Raw genomic sequence first — 10,210 nt, 5'->3', positions numbered from 1 at the left:
TATAATAAAGCCTGTACACAAGTATTATATAAGAACAGATGTTATATTTCAGCACAATTATTCGTGATCATTTTAGTGATAGCAAATATAGTTTCAAAGCTCATAATTAATTTTGTTTAAAATGTGGCTGTCACATTTTCCGTTATTAATATAAAAATGCATAAATTTCTTGTTAAATTCTATTTCTGATAATTACTTTCTTTAACATTTGTCAAAGGTTTGGCTGTTGCTGAATATACTACAATGTTTTATTGCATCTATTGTTCTTTATTACCTCCCTTTATGGCTTGAGTTATACCAGTTCATTTGCAATATTAAAAGTAGTGCTTTTCTAAATCATGTAATTACGCATTACATAGCTGTTTCCTCCGTTTTTAAGATGAAACTTTTAAATAGCTGTTTCCTCCGTTTTTAAGATGAAACTTTAAAGCATTATGGATCTTTAACTAATGCCAGTAGATGAATAGGCTTAATAGTGGTTAATCAATTTTTTGTTAACTAATAGATTTGTACACAACTTTAACAACTTATCATTTACACTTATTTGTGTTGCTAAAATTCATTAGAAAGATATTGTTACCTCCTTTTGCCTATTTTGTTTGCTCAACCAAGATAGATTAAAAAATAGATGAATTCCCAAGCTATACGTTGTTTTAAAACTTGCCTTTAGTTTCAGGTAGCTGTAATGTCCCAATATTTCTCAAATGCGAATATAAAACTAGAAATTATATCGAAATCTAAAGAAATAGTCCATTGCTTAAATTCTTTAATATTAAAGGGAGGTTATTACAAAATTTCACAATTTAACGAAAAGTAATAAAATATACATTTCCAGAAGGGACCTAACACTATGTAATGGGTCTTTTTGTTCCTTTAATAAATCTCTAACAGAATATATATAAAAAAAGGAAAATGTCACAAAATGGTGTTCAAATGTGATTGATCGCCTTAATTCCGAATAGTTCTATTTTGGTCGAAACGAACTGATGACATTTTAATTATATACGTACCCGGGACTCTGTTCATCAACGCTTTAAGTCTGAAATTCAGCCACAAGTTTTAGAATACTAAATCGCTATAATTTTATCCGACGACAACAGTTTGCCACAAAACTTGGCATGCAGACACTTATTATTATAACTAAAGTCTGCCAAGTTTCAGTGGTATATTTACATCTTCAAAAACTTGGAAGAGAGAAATTGAAACTTTTGTTTAATGTTTCATTTCTAGAGTGATATTTATATTTATGCTTCAAAAATGTGACACGTTATGGTTCGAAGTGGGGTTACAAAGTACATAAAAACCGGGGTGTAACAATCCATATATGTATATGTATGATTGGATACATGCGCGTTCCATCTCAACATAGACACGGGGCCATGTGGCTTATGATGGCGGATGCGCAGAGACCCTTAAATAAATTGAATAAAATCAAAAAAGCAAACAAACATATTAGACCACACATAATATGTCCTGAATGAAAGTGTACATACTAGTCAATTAACAATAGATTTAATGACTTGAGTTTTAAAAGCTTTCTTATGTCCGGGTGATTACATGAGCAGATAATATCATTTTAACAAAATGAGGCAAGATGCGGTTATAATTCATGCATGGGCATACAAAACATAGAGTTAATAGTAAAAGTACATTCTGACGTGTTTTGCAGCTAAAATGCGGCTTAGTGCGTTGTCCAACCCTAACCTATGCATTTTATGAAATAACTGGCTGCGCATTTTAGAAAAAATATGAATCAAATCTTTATGATATGTTCAAGATTGTTTGATTTACCTTCCATAAAATTCTAGAATTTTAATTGGGTAAGAGGTTGTCACTTGGTGACCCCCTATATTTCTGCGGGCGGTCAGTAGATTTTTATGTTGATATAGGTTGTAATAAAGTGGTCAATAAAACAAATCAATTACAGGGTAGTGACTCCTGCAGCTTTTTACCCCTAACCATGCAGGACACGATTTGTTCTGCCTTTTTGACCAGTGTAGATCATGATCAACCTGCACATCCATGCAGTCTGATCGTGATCTGCACTGTTCGCTATTAAGTTAGTATATTTTTGGTAAGCACCCCTTTTAACAGTTAATTGTACTGTTAAAATTGGAAGATGGACAAGTTCATTATAGAAATTTAGCATGGTATAAAGGGTTAATGATGGAGGAAGACCACAGGGGCCCCTCCAAGCATACTTTTAGGCATGAGCGGCCATCCAAGTACCAATGACTTTCCGCAAGCCAATCCGGTATGGCTTCCTCACATGAAAGAATTCCATACCTCGAGCGAGGCTTTGAACCCACACTGATAAGGTTCGCGTGATTAGAGGTCAGCGACCTCAGCCAGTCGGCCCCTTCAAAGGTTTGAATATTGATTTACATTACAGAAAGATTTACATTACAGAAAGTTTTATAGAATCCATTGTTTTATTACCTCCCTTTATGGCTCTAACTGAATAAGATTATGCAGTGTTTTTCTAACAAAGTGATTATGCATAACATCTATCTGAAACAGCTTTAACTGAGGCTTTATAAAGGCGCTATTCTGAATTCTAATGCCATTTTTATATGTAATTGCCCGCATCCGAACAAGTTTTAAATCACAAACTCTTATTAATTGATGTTAAAGCGTGCGTAACTAGAATAGCAAGTATACGAATACGAATAATTTATTCAAGCCTAAAACATTCATTACAATGTTTATAGCCAATACAAAAATATGTACAATGTAAACATAGATCTACCAAAATCTGGAACTAGATGGTACAAAAAGAATTTTCAGGAGAGATATATTCAGTGAAACATTACCACTAATACAATAGCAGTATGTTTCAATATTTAACAAGACAACAATATCTATATCAGAATTATTACTATCTTGGAAAACCCTAAGAAATTCGAAGTTTGTTAGCAAAACATATGAATTTAGCCAGGTTGCAAATAACTTTTTTTGATTTTGCAGACATCATAGATTCAAATTTATTCAATGTGGGCCAGTGACAGTAATAAGGTTTAAAAAACTTTGTTCTTAAATCACGATAACGGGGACAAACAAATAAAAAATGGTACTCATTTTCCACTTGTAGTAAGTTGCATGATTTACAAAGTCTTTGTTCTCGAGGAGTATTATGATACCTTCCTGTTTCAATAAACAAACTATGAGAAGAAACACGAAAGCGAGATAATGCAATTCTATACTTATTCTCTTGAATTATTTGTAAATACTTTTCAAAGTCAAAATTATGTTTAAAAATGCAATACGACTGTAGTCGATTAGAGTTACATATATCTGAATACCACTTCTGAAGATAGGTATCAATGATTCTTTGTTTAATTGCGTTTAAAGGGATATCCATAGAAGCTTGTTCTTGCCAGCCATACAAAAATCCATGGTCTGATAAAATGCTTTTGATTTGAGACGCCCAATAGCAAGTACAGACATGCGGTCTAATTCAAAACAATTTCGTTCTTTATCCCTCTTGGGGGGATAATGATTCATCTGAGTAAAGCCATTTGTCTAAGACATTTCCGTACAATTCTTAGACTTTGTCTTTTAATACTTTAGATTAAACATCACTGCATATTTGCACATAAGGGACATAGATATCGAAGTAGATCAAAGTAGACTGCATTAACTAAAGTCAAAACACATTAGAAAATTATACACCTAAAATATACCATATTTTGTTGAATGGCCTTATACCCACAGGAAATCTGGTATAGAATTACTGAATAAAACTTATAAATGACAAAAAAGAAACTATAATAAATTGTACGAGTAAAATTTAAGAGATGGGTAGAAAAAAAGTTTAGATAACACTGTGAAATTTTATCTGTATAAGACGGATCTGAAGTATGGATTAAACAGTATAGAAAACATACATCTCTCGCCCAAGACATATTACAATTCTGTCACAACATGTGTTTTTCCTTTTTTTCTTTTTTTTTCTTTTTTTCTCTCTTCATGTCTTATCACTTTCAGTGTTCATACTTTTATATGATGTGTTGTTTGTTTTCTTAAAGGTGGTCAATCACATTTAAACAACATTTAATGACATTTTTTACTTTTTGTATATTCTGGTAGGGAATTATTTAAGGAACAAAAAGACCGATTACATAGAGTTAGATTCCTATTTGAAATGTATATTTTATTATTTTTTATAAAATTTTGTAATTACTCCCCTTTAATATGAAAGTATATAAAAAGCTGGGTATTTCATTTTATTTCAATACAATGTCTAGTTTTACATTTGCATTTGCTAGACATATCAACTATTGAACAATCTGAACCAAAATGCAAGTTTTAAAGCTGTGTGTAGCTTCTGAATTAATTCATTTCCAAGATAGGCAAAAGGAGGTAATAATAATTTTTCAAACTTGCGTTTCTAATGAATTCCATCTAAATACATAATTTTTAATGCAAATATTTTACAATTATATTACAATAATTCTAATATTTATACATTTCCTTAGGCAAAGTATGTTTATCAAATTTATACTCATGATAAAATAACTCTATCTTGGTTGGGCAACCAGGATAGGAAAATGAAATTTTAAAAATACCTCCAGTGAAAATCTAATTTGTATTAAGTGTTAAGTGAACATAAATGAGTGTAAATGATCAGATGCTAAAGTTTCGAACAAATCCGTTACATGGCCAAAATCTGATTATCCACCTTTAAGTCTATTTCTGTTATTACATGTGTTTAATTTCATGCAGACATAATAACAATAATGTAAGTTTGTTTTTATTAATGTAACCAAACGCTTTCCCGTTCTTTCCTCACATAAGATCTTTTTAGGGTTTTGTTTTGCGCGGATTACAAATAAAATTTATTCCTAAAACACTTGAACATGATTTCGTCTTCGTATAATACCAATATTTTAAATCGTCTTCTAGGTTGGAGTGTAGTAATTTATCTAAATGCTAGGAAAGGATCTAATTTATCTAGATGCCAGGAAAGGGTCTAATTTATCTAAATGATATGAAAGGATCTAATTTATCATCTAGATGCTAGGAAAGAAACTATTTTATGTAGATGATATATTTGAACTGGCATATCATAGTAGGTTGTCCCTCTTAAGAGAAACCGGTGCAACGGTCAGGTTTTTCCCCAATCAGTATTTTTCCTCGGGGAATAAACCAACCGGTTGATTTATTCCCCCGGGGAAAAAGCCGACCGGTTGATTTCTTTCCCGGGGAAAAAATAAGCGGTTGGCCCCCTCTTGTTTAGCACCCCTATTTTTTGTTCAAACAAGGGAGAAAAAAAAACTGACCGGTTTTTTTTCTCACCATTGGTTTGCTTTTTTCCGCCGTAGTTTTGGTACACAAACAAAGAAAAAACTGACTGGTTGGTTCTTTACTCTCTAATATGTATGTTATATCTACATACCAGAATAACGATACAGGCTGAATGGGGGAAGAAACTGACCAGTTGGTTCTTTTCCTACCTAGCGTGAATGTATCTGCATGTACGAATAATACATGGTGAATGGGGAAGAAACGAACTGATTATTTTTCCCCGTCCCCTAGTGTGCATGTATCTGCATGTCTGAATAATACATGGTGAAGGGGGAGGAAACTGACTAGCTGGTTCTTCCCCCCCCCTAGTATGTATTAATCTACATACCTGAATGATGATAGACCGTCCGTCAATCTGTCCGTCTGTCCATCCGCAAATCTAGATCCTTCAATTACTCAAAAAGTATTCAAGCTAGGTTCATAAAACGTGGTATGTAAACAGAGGGCAATGTGTAGATTATGCACATCGATGACTTACACTTGTAGGTCAAAGGTCAAGGTCACTATTGAAGGTCAAGTAAAATTGTTTCTGCTCCATAACTTTTATATGCAATGATGGATTATCTTAGTGCTATACAGAAATGTTCCCCATGATGAGGTATTGTGTCAACACATGACCTGAGGTTGTCGGTCAAAGGTCAAGGTCACTATTGAAAGCTTTAAACCGCTAGGGGACTTCTGTATTGCAGTTGCAATACTCGATCACTTGTTGGTTCTTTCCACCCCTAACAGACCGTGAAGGGGAAAGAAATTGACTAGTTAGTTCTGAATAATAAGCGGTGAAGGGGGAAGAAACTGACTGGTTGGTTCTTTTCCCGCTAGTATGTCTATATCTACATACCTGAATGATAAGTTGGTTCTTTCCCCACTGGTATTTTTAGTGCCAATTGTTAATTTTTCTCCCCTTTTGTGTACAAGAATGTAAGGTAAAAGACTGGGGCGGGGATAACCAGGGGAGAAAATAAAACAAACCGTATATTTCTTTCTCATTTTTGTGCACAAGGAAGTAAGAGGGAAGAACTAACTAGGGGGAAAAATAACTAGGGGAGAAAGAAAACAGCTGTTTGGAGTTTTCTCCCTTTTTTGTGTACAAAAATGAAGGGGGAAACCAACTAGGGGGTGGGGTGGGAACGAACCGGTTGTTTTTTTCACAGGGGAAAAATCAACCAGTCGATCTCTTCCCCGGTCAAAACTGATCGGGGAAAAACTTGGCTGTTACATTGGTACTCAATATTGCTATCCTGGGTGATAAATATTCGAGCAATAGATTATACAGGGAAACTATTTTTAAAAAGGTTAATTTCTAATTTTTCTTCCTTGCTTACTCCGCTTACTCTTCTTGCTTCCAATTTTGTTTAAATGTATCACCATCAGTTGCATTGAGCATATAGTGAAACAACTAAAATTTACAACTTTTTTCACTTTAGAGGCAAATAAATGTTTTCCCAAATATGACAACTTAATAGCGAATATGTTGGGTGTTCTTTCCTTTAAGAACAATATGGTTTCAATAAGGTCTTCTTGCTTCCATTTAACGTAAACTTCAGTCTAGAAACTAAAAGCTGTTGGATTTCTTAAAGCTTTATTGTATTTACACGGTGTTAATTTAAAAATCTACATATACCAACAACTGATAATCCAATCCAGGGATATGAAATTATAACGTTCATAATGGTCTAGAAAGAGAGCGGAATAAAACAGAACAGAATAGAGCTTTTATTTCACCCATCTGTTTAAGGAAATACAACCACGGGGTTTGAGAACAATACGAAGCAGACATAAATGAATTTTGTTCCTACAGAAAATTACACATTTTTGGAGTATTGAAAACATTTGACGATGGGAGAAAAAAGTCAGCAAGAGTCAGATTCTGGAAAAAAAAGTGTGTTATCTTATTTGCAATTTCGTCGAACAGTGAAAGTTATCGAGTGGGGGAGGGGAATGGATACATTCGTCGTGCGGAGGTGAATGGGAAGAAACTGATTTGGTGTTTTTACCCCTTAGTATGAATATATCAGCATGTCTGAATAATACATTTAAGTTAAAGATACAACATGAATTCCCAAGCTGTACAAAATAAGGAAACAATAATGGACAAGCTATACCGTGTCTGTTTAAGCAAGAAAAGCCAAGCTTGGATTAAAAAAAAAACCGTTCAAAAGAACATGCTTTCCAAAAGTGTGTACAATACGATTATCTAGACCTTAGTACGACCTACATTTGTCTCACTGTTTTGTACGAGGACTAAGGAAACTTGACACAGGTAATTTTTTTTCATGACTGAACTGCAAAATCAGTACGAACAGATAAATATGAATGGCACTTTAGATTTATTGTATATCGTCGTTTATACAATACGAGTTCTGCAATTAAGTCGTGCTTTTTTCAAACTTCAATCAGACTATCAAATAAGTACACAGAATGTAAAAGAACTATTTTTTTTACATTTCAGTGATATTTTCTCACGGTTTATGATACACATTAGATGTATATTATGCAAACAAACTCATTAATTAAAAAGTTTCCTGCCTTCCTGTATGTATAAACATTGATTTTCATCAATCTGACTGAAGTACTTGATCTTCTAAACGAAGATCTGAGAACGACCCATTCACATACGTCTTCTGTATATTTTGGATTTCCAGCATTGCTATTTTTATTTTAACCAATGAGACGACTTGTTAGAATGTCAAAGAGTAAGAAAAATGTGCAGTTATTCCAGGGCTCGAACTCGGGACCCCTCGATTACTAAGCAAGTGGCCTACCGACTGAGCTAACCGGCTATCTGACATATTCCGACATAAGAATTGTAAATATCAAAAGACAAGGCTACAGGTAATTTGCTAAATTTTGTAAGTTAAGCTCTGATTGGCTAGCGAAAGGGTCGTCAGAACGAGGCTATGAATAGGTCGTTCTCAGATCCTATGCGTAGCGTAATAGGAGATGTACTTTAGTCAGATTGGGTTTTCATGTAAAACCTTGCAGTTTACAGTCATCTGACAGTTGAAATGATCAAATTCAGTTAAAATTGGTAATCAGTCAGTTGTGCGTGTGCGTTTTACTAACGCGCGTGTTTAATTAAGTCTGTTACACTGTTAGTGTTTTTTTGATAAAGTTGGTAGTACAAATGTTTTATCATGTTTTTAAAGAGAAAACCGCGAAGCATGTAAAATGACACAAAACTACTGTTACATAGCCAAGAGCATTCACACAAAATAGGAATACATGCATCTTCTTATTAGTCTCGTTTTATATCGAGGAGGAAAATTACGCATTTTTTCCGGAAAATCTCGTACCTGTGCCTGGTCTTCTAGGATCATCCTAGCATGAAATGGAAACCCAAAAATTCGGGGGGCCAAAATCACCCAAAAACTCGAATTTCTAAGATGTCCCGACCTGTCGAGAAATACCGATTTGAACGGGTAGCGTTTCTGGCCGTTTCTGAACTTAGATTTGAAAGAGGGTGAGTGCTTGGTCTTCTAGGACCATCCTAAAATGAAATGGAAGCTAAAAGTTCGGGTGGCCAAAATCACCCTAAAACTCGAATTTCTTACAGGTATCATCAAGGCGAAAAATGTCGATTTATACGGGTAGCGTTTCTGGCCGTTTCTGCACTTAGATTTGAAAGTGGGTGAGTGCTTGGTCTTCTAGGACCAACCTAGCATGAAATGGAAGCAAAAAATTTGGGTGGCCAACATCCCCCCAAAACTCGAATTTCGTATAGGTCACGACCAAGCGAGAAATGCCGATTTCTACGGGTAGCGTTTCTGGCCGTCTCTGCACTTAGATTTGAAAGTGGCTAGCATGAAACGGAAGAAAAAATTCGGGTTGCCAAAATCACCCCAAAACTGGAAATTCTTACAGGTCCCGAGACCTGGCGAGAAATGCCGATTTGAACGGGTAGCGTTTCTGGCCGTTTCTGCACTTAGATTTGAAAGTGGGTGAGTCCTTGGTCTTCTAGGACCATCCTAGCATGAAATGGAAGCAAAAGATTCGGGTGGCCAAAATCACCCCAAAACTCGAATTTCTTACAGGTCCCGACCTGGCGAGAAATGCCGATTTCTACGGGTAGCGTTTCTGGCCGTTTCTGCACTTACATTTGAAAGAGGGTGAGTGCTTGGTCTTCTAGGACCATCCTAGCATGAAATGGAAGCAAATAATTCGGGTGGCTAGGATGGTCCTAGAAGATCAAGCACTCACCCACTTCAAATCTAAGTGCAGGAAACGGTCCAGAAATGCTACCCGTAGAAATCGCATTTCTCGCCAGGTCGGGACACTGTAATAAATCGAGTTTTGGGGTGATTTTTGCCACCGAATTTTTGGCTCCATTTCATCTAGCATGTCCTAGAAGCCACGCACTCACCCACTTCAAATCTAAGTGCAGAAACGGCCAGAAACGCTACCCGTAGAAATCGGCATTTCTAGCCAGGTCGGTTTTGCCACCAGAATTTTTGGCTTCCATTTCATGCATAAGCATGGTCCTAGAATACCAATCACTCACCCACTTTAATCTATTGGCAGAAACGGCCAAAACGCGACCGTCAGAAATAGGCATTTCTCGCCAGGTCGGGACCTTTAGAAAATTCTAGTTTTGGGGTTGGAAAAAAAATTTTGGCCACCCGAATTTGTCTTCCATTTCATGCTAAGCATTGTTCCTAGAAGACCAAACACCACGCCACTTCAAATCTAAGTGCCAGAACGGCCAAAACCTACCCTAGAAACGCATTCCTCGCCATCGGGATCCTTTGTAGAAATTCGGGTTGGAGGGTGAGTTTTGGCCACCCGAATTTTTGGCTTCCATTTCATGCAGCGTTGGCCTAGAAGACCAAGCAGCAAACCCCTGTCAAATCTAAGTGTCAGAAACGCCCCAGAAACGCTACCCGTAGAAATCGCCATTTTTCGC

The sequence above is a fragment of the Mercenaria mercenaria genome, chromosome 10, assembly GCF_021730395.1.
Source record: "Mercenaria mercenaria strain notata chromosome 10, MADL_Memer_1, whole genome shotgun sequence".
Taxonomy (NCBI): domain Eukaryota; kingdom Metazoa; phylum Mollusca; class Bivalvia; order Venerida; family Veneridae; genus Mercenaria; species Mercenaria mercenaria.
The sequence above is the reverse complement of the archived record's forward strand: the minus strand, read 5'-3'. Positions refer to the sequence as shown.